Raw genomic sequence first — 18,171 nt, 5'->3', positions numbered from 1 at the left:
GGTTTTTAAATTATTTTTTTACAATTAAGTTGATTTTCGAGTCCACAGCGCTTCCGATATAATTTTGAATTTATTATTTAGTTTTTGTGGAGCATGAATAGTTCAATTTTTTCAGAGAATGTTGTAATTTCACCTAAAATTTAAGAAAAAATATATTTTTTATTATTGTGGTTCTATGGTTTTTCTTCAGAGTTAGAAAAATGATTAAAAACATTTAAGACCGCTTTAGGTACATTCACTTAATACTCATTTTCTTGTTAGAGAAACTAAGTAACTAGCAACTATATAGAAACTATATAGAGAGAAACTAAGTATGTTAGCAAATTATTAGAAAATGCAATTTTAAAATATATACAATAATAAAGTTGGGCCAAACCATATTGTAAGTGTGTAAAGAGGGGTTAACATAATGCTCAATTTTAATGGTTAATTGCATGAGCTAAGAAAAATAAAGATACTTTTTAGTGTCATGGAATTTACCGTTGGTTTTTTGCGTTTATAGAAATATAAAAAAGCTTGTGGTTTTTAAAATATAAGGCGTCAAAAATTCAAATTTTACAAATTTCAAGATGCGATAGGTTGAGAAGGGATGGAGACGGGAAAAAATGTTCTTCTAACGAAATAAAATATTTATGAATATCTAAGAGCTGCTAAAATTTCAGACTCCTGTAAGGTACGATGTAGAAGAAAAATGGTATCAAAAATTTGCATGTTCGTATAAAATTTCAGCTTTCTATCTTCAAAGGTGTAGAAGTTCTGTAAACATGTCCATAATAATTTGTTGATTCGTGTCTATAATAGGATAATATTCTTTTCCATAATATTCTTCTCCATAAGTTTATATTATAGCTTGTTTACGGACTGAATTAGGTACACTAAAAAGATCAAAATAGAAACAAACTGAATAAAAAATTAAAAATTTTATCTAAAAATTTGTTTAAACCGATCGAAACCAATGATGTAATAAAGGAATATCAAAGTAAGATGTGTTTTAGTCAGAGGTGTGAAAAATTAGTCGAAAATACAGCTGTTTACCTTATACAATAAACTTAGAAGCAGTTTTTCTAGTCCAGATTCTTAGATTTGTCTAATTTGAGTTGTTCCAACATTTTTTCTACAAAAATACATATTTCAAACTCCTTGTACAATACATGTCTTCTTTTTGGTATTAAAAATGTTTTGAAAATTGATTCCCGATGCAAATCTCTTAATATTGTTGTTATTGTTGAAAAAAGTTAAATAAAACATTCCGAAAATTTTCATTCTTCTAGTTGTTATTTGCAGCTTTATGGTAAGAACTTATTCCATTAATTTTTTCTTAAATTCCTTCACATTAATTAGTGTAATTTTAGCTATTTTGTTATTAATTTTAAAATTTTGATTCAATTCTGATTATTTTTATAATATGTACAATATTTTTGATTGAAATTATAATTTTGACTTATGATGTTCATTCTGATTTTGAATTGAAAAGCAATTTTTAATTTTCATGAAAAAAAAAAAATATCCTCATTAATATTTAAAAATAAAAATTTTGTTGAATATATTTATACTAAAATTGCGCGATTAAATTATAGATTTTGTTTATATTCAAGTCGGGTAGGGTTTAGTTTGGGGTGTGTAATGGGAATCAATATTAGGTTTAGTTTATGTGTTAGGTTAGATTAAGTTGTTGAAACGTTTTCCATGTATATTCCCTTGAAACCGCAATATTATTCCGCAAGTGTCTTGTCCACCCTATGTCCGGATTTAGGTCTTAATCTTTAAGAATTTTAAAATTTTGCCTTATAATATGAAATATGGGGACCTCAGTTCAAATCCAAATTTTTACATTTTGAAAAAAAAATTTTTTTTTTGTATGCAATAATTTTTTTTTTTTTAATGAAATTTAATGAAATTTGGGTTTGCTATTTAAAGTTTCGGTTGTATTGTAGTGAATGAGTTCGAACCCAAATTTTGCCTACATTCTATTTAAACATAAAAATAAGAAAATAGGTGAAATATTTTTATTAAATCAAAATTATATTAACACTATTAACAGAAAAAAAGCAAGAATTAGTGTTTTGCCTCTCTCTAGGGGCCCAGAAAAGCAAGAAATTACAGTACAAAGTTGTACTGTAATTTTCATCTTTAGTATAAATTAAATAAACAAAATTAAATGAAAAAATCATTACGATTTTAATGATGATAATGATTTTAAAGTTTTTAAAATATAAATTTGTCAGAAATACCCTACATATTATGCATTTACGCTTATTAATGTAAAGTTTTAAGGTTTCATTGAGAAATTTTATAAAACTAGTTTGTTTTTACATTTTGCAACATTATGAAGTTTGGAATTTATTTGAGACAATGAAATGATGAATGAATACGTTTCAAAATTATCAATTTTATTGTTGATATTTGAATATTTTCATCGTTTGTTCCAATTATATTGAGGTAAACGGCAATAATTCGGTCCCATGCATATAATTTGCTTCTAAAAAAATTTACATTAAGTTACAAATCAAAATTAAATAGGTTTTTAAATTATTTTTTTACAATTAAGTTGATTTTCGAGTCCACAGTGCTTCCGATATAATTTTGAATTTATTATTTAGTTTTTGTGGAGCATGAATAGTTCAATTTTTTCAGAGAATGTTGTAATTTCACCTAAAATTTAAGAAAAAATATATTTTTTATTATTGTGGTTCTATGGTTTTTCTTCAGAGTTAGAAAAATGATTAAAAACATTTAAGACCGCTTTAGGTACATTCACTTAATACTCATTTTCTTGTTAGAGAAACTAAGTAACTAGCAACTATATAGAAACTATATAGAGAGAAACTAAGTATGTTAGCAAATTATTAGAAAATGCAATTTTAAAATATATACAATAATAAAGTTGGGCCAAACCATATTGTAAGTGTGTAAAGAGGGGTTAACATAATGCTCAATTTTAATGGTTAATTGCATGAGCTAAGAAAAATAAAGATACTTTTTAGTGTCATGGAATTTACCGTTGGTTTTTTGCGTTTATAGAAATTTAAAAAAGCTTGTGGTTTTTAAAATATAAGGAGTCAAAAATTCAAATTTTACAAATTTCAAGATGCGATAAGTTGAGAAGGGATGGAGACGGGAAAAAATGTTCTTCTAACGAAATAAAATATTTATGAATATCTAAGAGCTGCTAAAATTTCAGACTCCTGTAAGGTACGATGTAGAAGAAAAATGGTATCAAAAATTTGCATGTTCGTATAAAATTTCAGCTTTCTATCTTCAAAGGTGTAGAAGTTCTGTAAACATGTCCATAATAATTTGTTGATTCGTGTCTATAATAGGATAATATTCTTTTCCATAATATTCTTCTCCATAAGTTTATATTATAGCTTGTTTACGGACTGAATTAGGTACACTAAAAAGATCAAAATAGAAACAAACTGAATAAAAAATTAAAAATTTTATCTAAAAATTTGTTTAAACCGATCGAAACCAATGATGTAATAAAGGAATATCAAAGTAAGATGTGTTTTAGTCAGAGGTGTGAAAAATTAGTCGAAAATACAGCTGTTTACCTTATACAATAAACTTAGAAGCAGTTTTTCTAGTCCAGATTCTTAGATTTGTCTAATTTGAGTTGTTCCAACATTTTTTCTACAAAAATACATATTTCAAACTCCTTGTACAATACATGTCTTCTTTTTGGTATTAAAAATGTTTTGAAAATTGATTCCCGATGCAAATCTCTTAATATTGTTGTTATTGTTGAAAAAAGTTCAATAAAACATTCCGAAAATTTTCATTCTTCTAGTTGTTATTTGCAGCTTTATGGTAAGAACTTATTCCATTAATTTTTTCTTAAATTCCTTCACATTAATTAGTGTAATTTTAGCTATTTTGTTATTAATTTTAAAATTTTGATTCAATTCTGATTATTTTTATAATATGTACAATATTTTTGATTGAAATTATAATTTTGACTTATGATGTTCATTCTGATTTTGAATTGAAAAGCAATTTTTAATTTTCATGAAAAAAAAAAAATATCCTCATTAATATTTAAAAATAAAAATTTTGTTGAATATATTTATACTAAAATTGCGCGATTAAATTATAGATTTTGTTTATATTCAAGTCGGGTAGGGTTTAGTTTGGGGTGTGTAATGGGAATCAATATTAGGTTTAGTTTATGTGTTAGGTTAGATTAAGTTGTTGAAACGTTTTCCATGTATATTCCCTTGAAACCGCAATATTATTCCCAAGGCTAGGAACAGTGTCTTGTCCACCCTATGTCCGGATTTAGGTCTTAATCTTTAAGAATTTTAAAATTTTGCCTTATAATATGAAATATGGGGACCTCAGTTCAAATCCAAATTTTTACATTTTGAAAAAAAAATTTTTTTTTTGTATGCAATAATTTTTTTTTTTTTAATGAAATTTAATGAAATTTGGGTTTGCTATTTAAAGTTTCGGTTGTATTGTAGTGAATGAGTTCGAACCCAAATTTTGCCTACATTCTATTTAAACATAAAAATAAGAAAATAGGTGAAATATTTTTATTAAATCAAAATTATATTAACACTATTAACAGAAAAAAAGCAAGAATTAGTGTTTTGCCTCTCTCTAGGGGCCCAGAAAAGCAAGAAATTACAGTACAAAGTTGTACTGTAATTTTCATCTTTAGTATAAATTAAATAAACAAAATTAAATGAAAAAATCATTACAATTTTAATGATCATAATGATTTTAAAGTTTTTAAAATATAAATTTGTCAGAAATACCCTACATATTATGCATTTACGCTTATTAATGTAAAGTTTTAAGGTTTCATTGAGAAATTTTATAAAACTAGTTTGTTTTTACATTTTGCAACATTATGAAGTTTGGAATTTATTTGAGAGAATGAAATGATGAATGAATACGTTTCAAAATTATCAATTTTATTGTTGATATTTGAATATTTTCATCGTTTGTTCCAATTATATTGAGGTAAACGGCAATAATTCGGTCCCATGCATATAATTTGCTTCTAAAAAAATTTACATTAAGTTACAAATCAAAATTAAATAGGTTTTTAAATTATTTTTTTACAATTAAGTTGATTTTCGAGTCCACAGCGCTTCCGATATAATTTTGAATTTATTATTTAGTTTTTGTGGAGCATGAATAGTTCAATTTTTTCAGAGAATGTTGTAATTTCACCTAAAATTTAAGAAAAAATATATTTTTTATTATTGTGGTTCTATGGTTTTTCTTCAGAGTTAGAAAAATGATTAAAAACATTTAAGACCGCTTTAGGTACATTCACTTAATACTCAATTTCTTGTTAGAGAAACTAAGTAACTAGCAACTATATAGAAACTATATAGAGAGAAACTAAGTATGTTAGCAAATTATTAGAAAATGCAATTTTAAAATATATACAATAATAAAGTTGGGCCAAACCATATTGTAAGTGTGTAAAGAGGGGTTAACATAATGCTCAATTTTAATGGTTAATTGCATGAGCTAAGAAAAATAAAGATACTTTTTAGTGTCATGGAATTTACCGTTGGTTTTTTGCGTTTATAGAAATTTAAAAAAGCTTGTGGTTTTTAAAATATAAGGCGTCAAAAATTCAAATTTTACAAATTTCAAGATGCGATAAGTTGAGAAGGGATGGAGACGGGAAAAAATGTTCTTCTAACGAAATAAAATATTTATGAATATCTAAGAGCTGCTAAAATTTCAGACTCCTGTAAGGTACGATGTAGAAGAAAAATGGTATCAAAAATTTGCATGTTCGTATAAAATTTCAGCTTTCTATTTTCAAAGGTGTAGAAGTTCTGTAAACATGTCCATAATAATTTGTTGATTCGTGTCTATAATAGGATAATATTCTTTTCCATAATATTCTTCTCCATAAGTTTATATTATAGCTTGTTTACGGACTGAATTAGGTACACTAAAAAGATCAAAATAGAAACAAACTGAATAAAAAATTAAAAATTTTATCTAAAAATTTGTTTAAACCGATCGAAACCAATGATGTAATAAAGGAATATCAAAGTAAGATGTGTTTTAGTCAGAGGTGTGAAAAATTAGTCGAAAATACAGCTGTTTACCTTATACAATAAACTTAGAAGCAGTTTTTCTAGTCCAGATTCTTAGATTTGTCTAATTTGAGTTGTTCCAACATTTTTTCTACAAAAATACATATTTCAAACTCCTTGTACAATACATGTCTTCTTTTTGGTATTAAAAATGTTTTGAAAATTGATTCCCGATGCAAATCTCTTAATATTGTTGTTATTGTTGAAAAAAGTTCAATAAAACATTCCGAAAATTTTCATTCTTCTAGTTGTTATTTGCAGCTTTATGGTAAGAACTTATTCCATTAATTTTTTCTTAAATTCCTTCACATTAATTAGTGTAATTTTAGCTATTTTGTTATTAATTTTAAAATTTTGATTCAATTCTGATTATTTTTATAATATGTACAATATTTTTGATTGAAATTATAATTTTGACTTATGATGTTCATTCTGATTTTGAATTGAAAAGCAATTTTTAATTTTCATGAAAAAAAAAAAATATCCTCATTAATATTTAAAAATAAAAATTTTATTGAATATATTTATACTAAAATTGCGCGATTAAATTATAGATTTTGTTTATATTCAAGTCGGGTAGGGTTTAGTTTGGGGTGTGTAATGGGAATCAATATTAGGTTTAGTTTATGTGTTAGGTTAGATTAAGTTGTTGAAACGTTTTCCATGTATATTCCCTTGAAACCGCAATATTATTCCCAAGGCTAGGAACAGTGTCTTGTCCACCCTATGTCCGGATTTAGGTCTTAATCTTTAAGAATTTTAAAATTTTGCCTTATAATATGAAATATGGGGACCTCAGTTCAAATCCAAATTTTTACATTTTGAAAAAAAAATTTTTTTTTTGTATGCAATAATTTTTTTTTTTTTAATGAAATTTAATGAAATTTGGGTTTGCTATTTAAAGTTTCGGTTGTATTGTAGTGAATGAGTTCGAACCCAAATTTTGCCTACATTCTATTTAAACATAAAAATAAGAAAATAGGTGAAATATTTTTATTAAATCAAAATTATATTAACACTATTAACAGAAAAAAAGCAAGAATTAGTGTTTTGCCTCTCTCTAGGGGCCCAGAAAAGCAAGAAATTACAGTACAAAGTTGTACTGTAATTTTCATCTTTAGTATAAATTAAATAAACAAAATTAAATGAAAAAATCATTACAATTTTAATGATCATAATGATTTTAAAGTTTTTAAAATATAAATTTGTCAGAAATACCCTACATATTATGCATTTACGCTTATTAATGTAAAGTTTTAAGGTTTCATTGAGAAATTTTATAAAACTAGTTTGTTTTTACATTTTGCAACATTATGAAGTTTGGAATTTATTTGAGACAATGAAATGATGAATGAATACGTTTCAAAATTATCAATTTTATTGTTGATATTTGAATATTTTCATCGTTTGTTCCAATTATATTGAGGTAAACGGCAATAATTCGGTCCCATGCATATAATTTGCTTCTAAAAAAATTTACATTAAGTTACAAATCAAAATTAAATAGGTTTTTAAATTATTTTTTTACAATTAAGTTGATTTTCGAGTCCACAGCGCTTCCGATATAATTTTGAATTTATTATTTAGTTTTTGTTGAGCATGAATAGTTCAATTTTTTCAGAGAATGTTGTAATTTCACCTAAAATTTAAGAAAAAATATATTTTTTATTATTGTGGTTCTATGGTTTTTCTTCAGAGTTAGAAAAATGATTAAAAACATTTAAGACCGCTTTAGGTACATTCACTTAATACTCATTTTCTTGTTAGAGAAACTAAGTAACTAGCAACTATATAGAAACTATATAGAGAGAAACTAAGTATGTTAGCAAATTATTAGAAAATGCAATTTTAAAATATATACAATAATAAAGTTGGGCCAAACCATATTGTAAGTGTGTAAAGAGGGGTTAACATAATGCTCAATTTTAATGGTTAATTGCATGAGCTAAGAAAAATAAAGATACTTTTTAGTGTCATGGAATTTACCGTTGGTTTTTTGCGTTTATAGAAATTTAAAAAAGCTTGTGGTTTTTAAAATATAAGGCGTCAAAAATTCAAATTTTACAAATTTCAAGATGCGATAAGTTGAGAAGGGATGGAGACGGGAAGAAATGTTCTTCTAACGAAATAAAATATTTATGAATATCTAAGAGCTGCTAAAATTTCAGACTCCTGTAAGGTACGATGTAGAAGAAAAATGGTATCAAAAATTTGCATGTTCGTATAAAATTTCAGCTTTCTATTTTCAAAGGTGTAGAAGTTCTGTAAACATGTCCATAATAATTTGTTGATTCGTGTCTATAATAGGATAATATTCTTTTCCATAATATTCTTCTCCATAAGTTTATATTATAGCTTGTTTACGGACTGAATTAGGTACACTAAAAAGATCAAAATAGAAACAAACTGAATAAAAAATTAAAAATTTTATCTAAAAATTTGTTTAAACCGATCGAAACCAATGATGTAGTAAAGGAATATCAAAGTAAGATGTGTTTTAGTCAGAGGTGTGAAAAATTAGTCGAAAATACAGCTGTTTACCTTATACAATAAACTTAGAAGCAGTTTTTCTAGTCCAGATTCTTAGATTTGTCTAATTTGAGTTGTTCCAACATTTTTTCTACAAAAATACATATTTCAAACTCCTTGTACAATACATGTCTTCTTTTTGGTATTAAAAATGTTTTGAAAATTGATTCCCGATGGAAATCTCTTAATATTGTTGTTATTGTTGAAAAAAGTTCAATAAAACATTCCGAAAATTTTCATTCTTCTAGTTGTTATTTGCAGCTTTATGGTAAGAACTTATTCCATTAATTTTTTCTTAAATTCCTTCACATTAATTAGTGTAATTTTAGCTATTTTGTTATTAATTTTAAAATTTTGATTCAATTCTGATTATTTTTATAATATGTACAATATTTTTGATTGAAATTATAATTTTGACTTATGATGTTCATTCTGATTTTGAATTGAAAAGCAATTTTTAATTTTCATGAAAAAAAAAAAATATCCTCATTAATATTTAAAAATAAAAATTTTGTTGAATATATTTATACTAAAATTGCGCGATTAAATTATAGATTTTGTTTATATTCAAGTCGGGTAGGGTTTAGTTTGGGGTGTGTAATGGGAATCAATATTAGGTTTAGTTTATGTGTTAGGTTAGATTAAGTTGTTGAAACGTTTTCCATGTTTATTCCCTTGAAACCGCAATATTATTCCCAAGGCTAGGAACAGTGTCTTGTCCACCCTATGTCCGGATTTAGGTCTTAATCTTTAAGAATTTTAAAATTTTGCCTTATAATATGAAATATGGGGACCTCAGTTCAAATCCAAATTTTTACATTTTGAAAAAAAAATTTTTTTTTTGTATGCAATAATTTTTTTTTTTTTTAATGAAATTTAATGAAATTTGGGTTTGCTATTTAAAGTTTCGGTTGTATTGTAGTGAATGAGTTCGAACCCAAATTTTGCCTACATTCTATTTAAACATAAAAATAAGAAAATAGGTGAAATATTTTTATTAAATCAAAATTATATTAACACTATTAACAGAAAAAAAGCAAGAATTAGTGTTTTGCCTCTCTCTAGGGGCCCAGAAAAGCAAGAAATTACAGTACAAAGTTGTACTGTAATTTTCATCTTTAGTATAAATTAAATAAACAAAATTAAATGAAAAAATCATTACAATTTTAATGATCATAATGATTTTAAAGTTTTTAAAATATAAATTTGTCAGAAATACCCTACATATTATGCATTTACGCTTATTAATGTAAAGTTTTAAGGTTTCATTGAGAAATTTTATAAAACTAGTTTGTTTTTACATTTTGCAACATTATGAAGTTTGGAATTTATTTGAGACAATGAAATGATGAATGAATACGTTTCAAAATTATCAATTTTATTGTTGATATTTGAATATTTTCATCGTTTGTTCCAATTATATTGAGGTAAACGGCAATAATTCGGTCCCATGCATATAATTTGCTTCTAAAAAAATTTACATTAAGTTACAAATCAAAATTAAATAGGTTTTTAAATTATTTTTTTACAATTAAGTTGATTTTCGAGTCCACAGCGCTTCCGATATAATTTTGAATTTATTATTTAGTTTTTGTGGAGCATGAATAGTTCAATTTTTTCAGAGAATGTTGTAATTTCACCTAAAATTTAAGAAAAAATATATTTTTTATTATTGTGGTTCTATGGTTTTTCTTCAGAGTTAGAAAAATGATTAAAAACATTTAAGACCGCTTTAGGTACATTCACTTAATACTCATTTTCTTGTTAGAGAAACTAAGTAACTAGCAACTATATAGAAACTATATAGAGAGAAACTAAGTATGTTAGCAAATTATTAGAAAATGCAATTTTAAAATATATACAATAATAAAGTTGGGCCAAACCATATTGTAAGTGTGTAAAGAGGGGTTAACATAATGCTCAATTTTAATGGTTAATTGCATGAGCTAAGAAAAATAAAGATACTTTTTAGTGTCATGGAATTTACCGTTGGTTTTTTGCGTTTATAGAAATTTAAAAAAGCTTGTGGTTTTTAAAATATAAGGCGTCAAAAATTCAAATTTTACAAATTTCAAGATGCGATAAGTTGAGAAGGGATGGAGACGGGAAAAAATGTTCTTCTAACGAAATAAAATATTTATGAATATCTAAGAGCTGCTAAAATTTCAGACTCCTGTAAGGTACGATGTAGAAGAAAAATGGTATCAAAAATTTGCATGTTCGTATAAAATTTCAGCTTTCTATTTTCAAAGGTGTAGAAGTTCTGTAAACATGTCCATAATAATTTGTTGATTCGTGTCTATAATAGGATAATATTCTTTTCCATAATATTCTTCTCCATAAGTTTATATTATAGCTTGTTTACGGACTGAATTAGGTACACTAAAAAGATCAAAATAGAAACAAACTGAATAAAAAATTAAAAATTTTATCTAAAAATTTGTTTAAACCGATCGAAACCAATGATGTAATAAAGGAATATCAAAGTAAGATGTGTTTTAGTCAGAGGTGTGAAAAATTAGTCGAAAATACAGCTGTTTACCTTATACAATAAACTTAGAAGCAGTTTTTCTAGTCCAGATTCTTAGATTTGTCTAATTTGAGTGGTTCCAACATTTTTTCTACAAAAATACATATTTCAAACTCCTTGTACAATACATGTCTTCTTTTTGGTATTAAAAATGTTTTGAAAATTGATTCCCGATGCAAATCTCTTAATATTGTTGTTATTGTTGAAAAAAGTTCAATAAAACATTCCGAAAATTTTCATTCTTCTAGTTGTTATTTGCAGCTTTATGGTAAGAACTTATTCCATTAATTTTTTCTTAAATTCCTTCACATTAATTAGTGTAATTTTAGCTATTTTGTTTTTAATTTTAAAATTTTGATTCAATTCTGATTATTTTTATAATATGTACAATATTTTTGATTGAAATTATAATTTTGACTTATGATGTTCATTCTGATTTTGAATTGAAAAGCAATTTTTAATTTTCATGAAAAAAAAAAAATATCCTCATTAATATTTAAAAATAAAAATTTTGTTGAATATATTTATACTAAAATTGCGCGATTAAATTATAGATTTTGTTTATATTCAAGTCGGGTAGGGTTTAGTTTGGGGTGTGTAATGGGAATCAATATTAGGTTTAGTTTATGTGTTAGGTTAGATTAAGTTGTTGAAACGTTTTCCATGTGTATTCCCTTGAAACCGCAATATTATTCCCAAGGCTAGGAACAGTGTCTTGTCCACCCTATGTCCGGATTTAGGTCTTAATCTTTAAGAATTTTAAAATTTTGCCTTATAATATGAAATATGGGGACCTCAGTTCAAATCCAAATTTTTACATTTTGAAAAAAAAATTTTTTTTTTTGTATGCAATAATTTTTTTTTTTTTTAATGAAATTTAATGAAATTTGGGTTTGCTATTTAAAGTTTCGGTTGTATTGTAGTGAATGAGTTCGAACCCAAATTTTGCCTACATTCTATTTAAACATAAAAATAAGAAAATAGGTGAAATATTTTTATTAAATCAAAATTATATTAACACTATTAACAGAAAAAAAGCAAGAATTAGTGTTTTGCCTCTCTCTAGGGGCCCAGAAAAGCAAGAAATTACAGTACAAAGTTGTACTGTAATTTTCATCTTTAGTATAAATTAAATAAACAAAATTAAATGAAAAAATCATTACAATTTTAATGATCATAATGATTTTAAAGTTTTTAAAATATAAATTTGTCAGAAATACCCTACATATTATGCATTTACGCTTATTAATGTAAAGTTTTAAGGTTTCATTGAGAAATTTTATAAAACTAGTTTGTTTTTACATTTTGCAACATTATGAAGTTTGGAATTTATTTGAGACAATGAAATGATGAATGAATACGTTTCAAAATTATCAATTTTATTGTTGATATTTGAATATTTTCATCGTTTGTTCCAATTATATTGAGGTAAACGGCAATAATTCGGTCCCATGCATATAATTTGCTTCTAAAAAAATTTACATTAAGTTACAAATCAAAATTAAATAGGTTTTTAAATTATTTTTTTACAATTAAGTTGATTTTCGAGTCCACAGCGCTTCCGATATAATTTTGAATTTATTATTTAGTTTTTGTGGAGCATGAATAGTTCAATTTTTTCAGAGAATGTTGTAATTTCACCTAAAATTTAAGAAAAAATATATTTTTTATTATTGTGGTTCTATGGTTTTTCTTCAGAGTTAGAAAAATGATTAAAAACATTTAAGACCGCTTTATGTACATTCACTTAATACTCATTTTCTTGTTAGAGAAACTAAGTAACTAGCAACTATATAGAAACTATATAGAGAGAAACTAAGTATGTTAGCAAATTATTAGAAAATGCAATTTTAAAATATATACAATAATAAAGTTGGGCCAAACCATATTGTAAGTGTGTAAAGAGGGGTTAACATAATGCTCAATTTTAATGGTTAATTGCATGAGCTAAGAAAAATAAAGATACTTTTTAGTGTCATGGAATTTACCGTTGGTTTTTTGCGTTTATAGAAATTTAAAAAAGCTTGTGGTTTTTAAAATATAAGGCGTCAAAAATTCAAATTTTACAAATTTCAAGATGCGATAAGTTGAGAAGGGATGGAGACGGGAAAAAATGTTCTTCTAACGAAATAAAATATTTATGAATATCTAAGAGCTGCTAAAATTTCAGACTCCTGTAAGGTACGATGTAGAAGAAAAATGGTATCAAAAATTTGCATGTTCGTATAAAATTTCAGCTTTCTATTTTCAAAGGTGTAGAAGTTCTGTAAACATGTCCATAATAATTTGTTGATTCGTGTCTATAATAGGATAATATTCTTTTCCATAATATTCTTCTCCATAAGTTTATATTATAGCTTGTTTACGGACTGAATTAGGTACACTAAAAAGATCAAAATAGAAACAAACTGAATAAAAAATTAAAAATTTTATCTAAAAATTTGTTTAAACCGATCGAAACCAATGATGTAATAAAGGAATATCAAAGTAAGATGTGTTTTAGTCAGAGGTGTGAAAAATTAGTCGAAAATACAGCTGTTTACCTTATACAATAAACTTAGAAGCAGTTTTTCTAGTCCAGATTCTTAGATTTGTCTAATTTGAGTTGTTCCAACATTTTTTCTACAAAAATACATATTTCAAACTCCTTGTACAATACATGTCTTCTTTTTGGTATTAAAAATGTTTTGAAAATTGATTCCCGATGCAAATCTCTTAATATTGTTGTTATTGTTGAAAAAAGTTCAATAAAACATTCCGAAAATTTTCATTCTTCTAGTTGTTATTTGCAGCTTTATGGTAAGAACTTATTCCATTAATTTTTTCTTAAATTCCTTCACATTAATTAGTGTAATTTTAGCTATTTTGTTATTAATTTTAAAATTTTGATTCAATTCTGATTATTTTTATAATATGTACAATATTTTTGATTGAAATTATAATTTTGACTTATGATGTTCATTCTGATTTTGAATTGAAAAGCAATTTTTAATTTTCATGAAAAAAAAAAAATATCCTCATTAATATTTAAAAATAAAAATTTTGTTGAATATATTTATACTAAAATTGCGCGATTAAATTATAGATTTTGTTTATATTCAAGTCGGGTAGGGTTTAGTTTGGGGTGTGTAATGGGAATCAATATTAGGTTTAGTTTATGTGTTAGGTTAGATTAAGTTGTTGAAACGTTTTCCATGTATATTCCCTTGAAACCGCAATATTATTCCGCAAGTGTCTTGTCCACCCTATGTCCGGATTTAGGTCTTAATCTTTAAGAATTTTAAAATTTTGCCTTATAATATGAAATATGGGGACCTCAGTTCAAATCCAAATTTTTACATTTTGAAAAAAAAATTTTTTTTTTTGTATGCAATAATTTTTTTTTTTTAATGAAATTTAATGAAATTTGGGTTTGCTATTTAAAGTTTCGGTTGTATTGTAGTGAATGAGTTCGAACCCAAATTTTGCCTACATTCTATTTAAACATAAAAATAAGAAAATAGGTGAAATATTTTTATTAAATCAAAATTATATTAACACTATTAACAGAAAAAAAGCAAGAATTAGTGTTTTGCCTCTCTCTAGGGGCCCAGAAAAGCAAGAAATTACAGTACAAAGTTGTACTGTAATTTTCATCTTTAGTATAAATTAAATAAACAAAATTAAATGAAAAAATCATTACAATTTTAATGATCATAATGATTTTAAAGTTTTTAAAATATAAATTTGTCAGAAATACCCTACATATTATGCATTTACGCTTATTAATGTAAAGTTTTAAGGTTTCATTGAGAAATTTTATAAAACTGGTTTGTTTTTACATTTTGCAACATTATGAAGTTTGGAATTTATTTGAGACAATGAAATGATGAATGAATACGTTTCAAAATTATCAATTTTATTGTTGATATTTGAATATTTTCATCGTTTGTTCCAATTATATTGAGGTAAACGGCAATAATTCGGTCCCATGCATATAATTTGCTTCTAAAAAAATTTACATTAAGTTACAAATCAAAATTAAATAGGTTTTTAAATTATTTTTTTACAATTAAGTTGATTTTCGAGTCCACAGCGCTTCCGATATAATTTTGAATTTATTATTTAGTTTTTGTGGAGCATGAATAGTTCAATTTTTTCAGAGAATGTTGTAATTTCACCTAAAATTTAAGAAAAAATATATTTTTTATTATTGTGGTTCTATGGTTTTTCTTCAGAGTTAGAAAAATGATTAAAAACATTTAAGACCGCTTTAGGTACATTCACTTAATACTCATTTTCTTGTTAGAGAAACTAAGTAACTAGCAACTATATAGAAACTATATAGAGAGAAACTAAGTATGTTAGCAAATTATTAGAAAATGCAATTTTAAAATATATACAATAATAAAGTTGGGCCAAACCATATTGTAAGTGTGTAAAGAGGGGTTAACATAATGCTCAATTTTAATGGTTAATTGCATGAGCTAAGAAAAATAAAGATACTTTTTAGTGTCATGGAATTTACCGTTGGTTTTTTGCGTTTATAGAAATTTAAAAAAGCTTGTGGTTTTTAAAATATAAGGCGTCAAAAATTCAAATTTTACAAATTTCAAGATGCGATAAGTTGAGAAGGGATGGAGACGGGAAAAAATGTTCTTCTAACGAAATAAAATATTTATGAATATCTAAGAGCTGCTAAAATTTCAGACTCCTGTAAGGTACGATGTAGAAGAAAAATGGTATCAAAAATTTGCATGTTCGTATAAAATTTCAGCTTTCTATTTTCAAAGGTGTAGAAGTTCTGTAAACATGTCCATAATAATTTGTTGATTCGTGTCTATAATAGGATAATATTCTTTTCCATAATATTCTTCTCCATAAGTTTATATTATAGCTTGTTTACGGACTGAATTAGGTACACTAAAAAGATCAAAATAGAAACAAACTGAATAAAAAATTAAAAATTTTATCTAAAAATTTGTTTAAACCGATCGAAACCAATGATGTAATAAAGGAATATCAAAGTAAGATGTGTTTTAGTCAGAGGTGTGAAAAGTTAGTCGAAAATACAGCTGTTTACCTTATACAATAAACTTAGAAGCAGTTTTTCTAGTCCAGATTCTTAGATTTGTCTAATTTGAGTTGTTCCAACATTTTTTCTACAAAAATACATATTTCAAACTCCTTGTACAATACATGTCTTCTTTTTGGTATTAAAAATGTTTTGAAAATTGATTCCCGATGCAAATCTCTTAATATTGTTGTTATTGTTGAAAAAAGTTCAATAAAACATTCCGAAAATTTTCATTCTTCTAGTTGTTATTTGCAGCTTTATGGTAAGAACTTATTCCATTAATTTTTTCTTAAATTCCTTCACATTAATTAGTGTAATTTTAGCTATTTTGTTATTAATTTTAAAATTTTGATTCAATTCTGATTATTTTTATAATATGTACAATATTTTTGATTGAAATTATAATTTTGACTTATGATGTTCATTCTGATTTTGAATTGAAAAGCAATTTTTAATTTTCATGAAAAAAAAAAAATATCCTCATTAATATTTAAAAATAAAAATTTTGTTGAATATATTTATACTAAAATTGCGCGATTAAATTATAGATTTTGTTTATATTCAAGTCGGGTAGGGTTTAGTTTGGGGTGTGTAATGGGAATCAATATTAGGTTTAGTTTATGTGTTAGGTTAGATTAAGTTGTTGAAACGTTTTCCATGTATATTCCCTTGAAACCGCAATATTATTCCCAAGGCTAGGAACAGTGTCTTGTCCACCCTATGTCCGGATTTAGGTCTTAATCTTTAAGAATTTTAAAATTTTGCCTTATAATATGAAATATGGGGACCTCAGTTCAAATCCAAATTTTTACATTTTGAAAAAAAAATTTTTTTTTTGTATGCAATAATTTTTTTTTTTTTAATGAAATTTGGGTTTGCTATTTAAAGTTTCGGTTGTATTGTAGTGAATGAGTTCGAACCCAAATTTTGCCTACATTCTATTTAAACATAAAAATAAGAAAATAGGTGAAATATTTTTATTAAATCAAAATTATATTAACACTATTAACAGAAAAAAAGCAAGAATTAGTGTTTTGCCTCTCTCTAGGGGCCCAGAAAAGCAAGAAATTACAGTACAAAGTTGTACTGTAATTTTCATCTTTAGTATAAATTAAATAAACAAAATTAAATGAAAAAATCATTACAATTTTAATGATCATAATGATTTTAAAGTTTTTAAAATATAAATTTGTCAGAAATACCCTACATATTATGCATTTACGCTTATTAATGTAAAGTTTTAAGGTTTCATTGAGAAATTTTATAAAACTAGTTTGTTTTTACATTTTGCAACATTATGAAGTTTGGAATTTATTTGAGACAATGAAATGATGAATGAATACGTTTCAAAATTATCAATTTTATTGTTGATATTTGAATATTTTCATCGTTTGTTCCAATTATATTGAGGTAAACGGCAATAATTCGGTCCCATGCATATAATTTGCTTCTAAAAAAATTTACATTAAGTTACAAATCAAAATTAAATAGGTTTTTAAATTATTTTTTTACAATTAAGTTGATTTTCGAGTCCACAGCGCTTCCGATATAATTTTGAATTTATTATTTAGTTTTTGTGGAGCATGAATAGTTCAATTTTTTCAGAGAATGTTGTAATTTCACCTAAAATTTAAGAAAAAATATATTTTTTATTATTGTGGTTCTATGGTTTTTCTTCAGAGTTAGAAAAATGATTAAAAACATTTAAGACCGCTTTAGGTACATTCACTTAATACTCATTTTCTTGTTAGAGAAACTAAGTAACTAGCAACTATATAGAAACTATATAGAGAGAAACTAAGTATGTTAGCAAATTATTAGAAAATGCAATTTTAAAATATATACAATAATAAAGTTGGGCCAAACCATATTGTAAGTGTGTAAAGAGGGGTTAACATAATGCTCAATTTTAATGGTTAATTGCATGAGCTAAGAAAAATAAAGATACTTTTTAGTGTCATGGAATTTACCGTTGGTTTTTTGCG

Source organism: Condylostylus longicornis, unplaced genomic scaffold (genome assembly GCF_029603195.1).
Source record: "Condylostylus longicornis isolate FDR11 unplaced genomic scaffold, ASM2960319v2 ptg000192l, whole genome shotgun sequence".
NCBI classification, from domain to species: Eukaryota; Metazoa; Arthropoda; class Insecta; order Diptera; family Dolichopodidae; genus Condylostylus; species Condylostylus longicornis.
The sequence above is the reverse complement of the archived record's forward strand: the minus strand, read 5'-3'. Positions refer to the sequence as shown.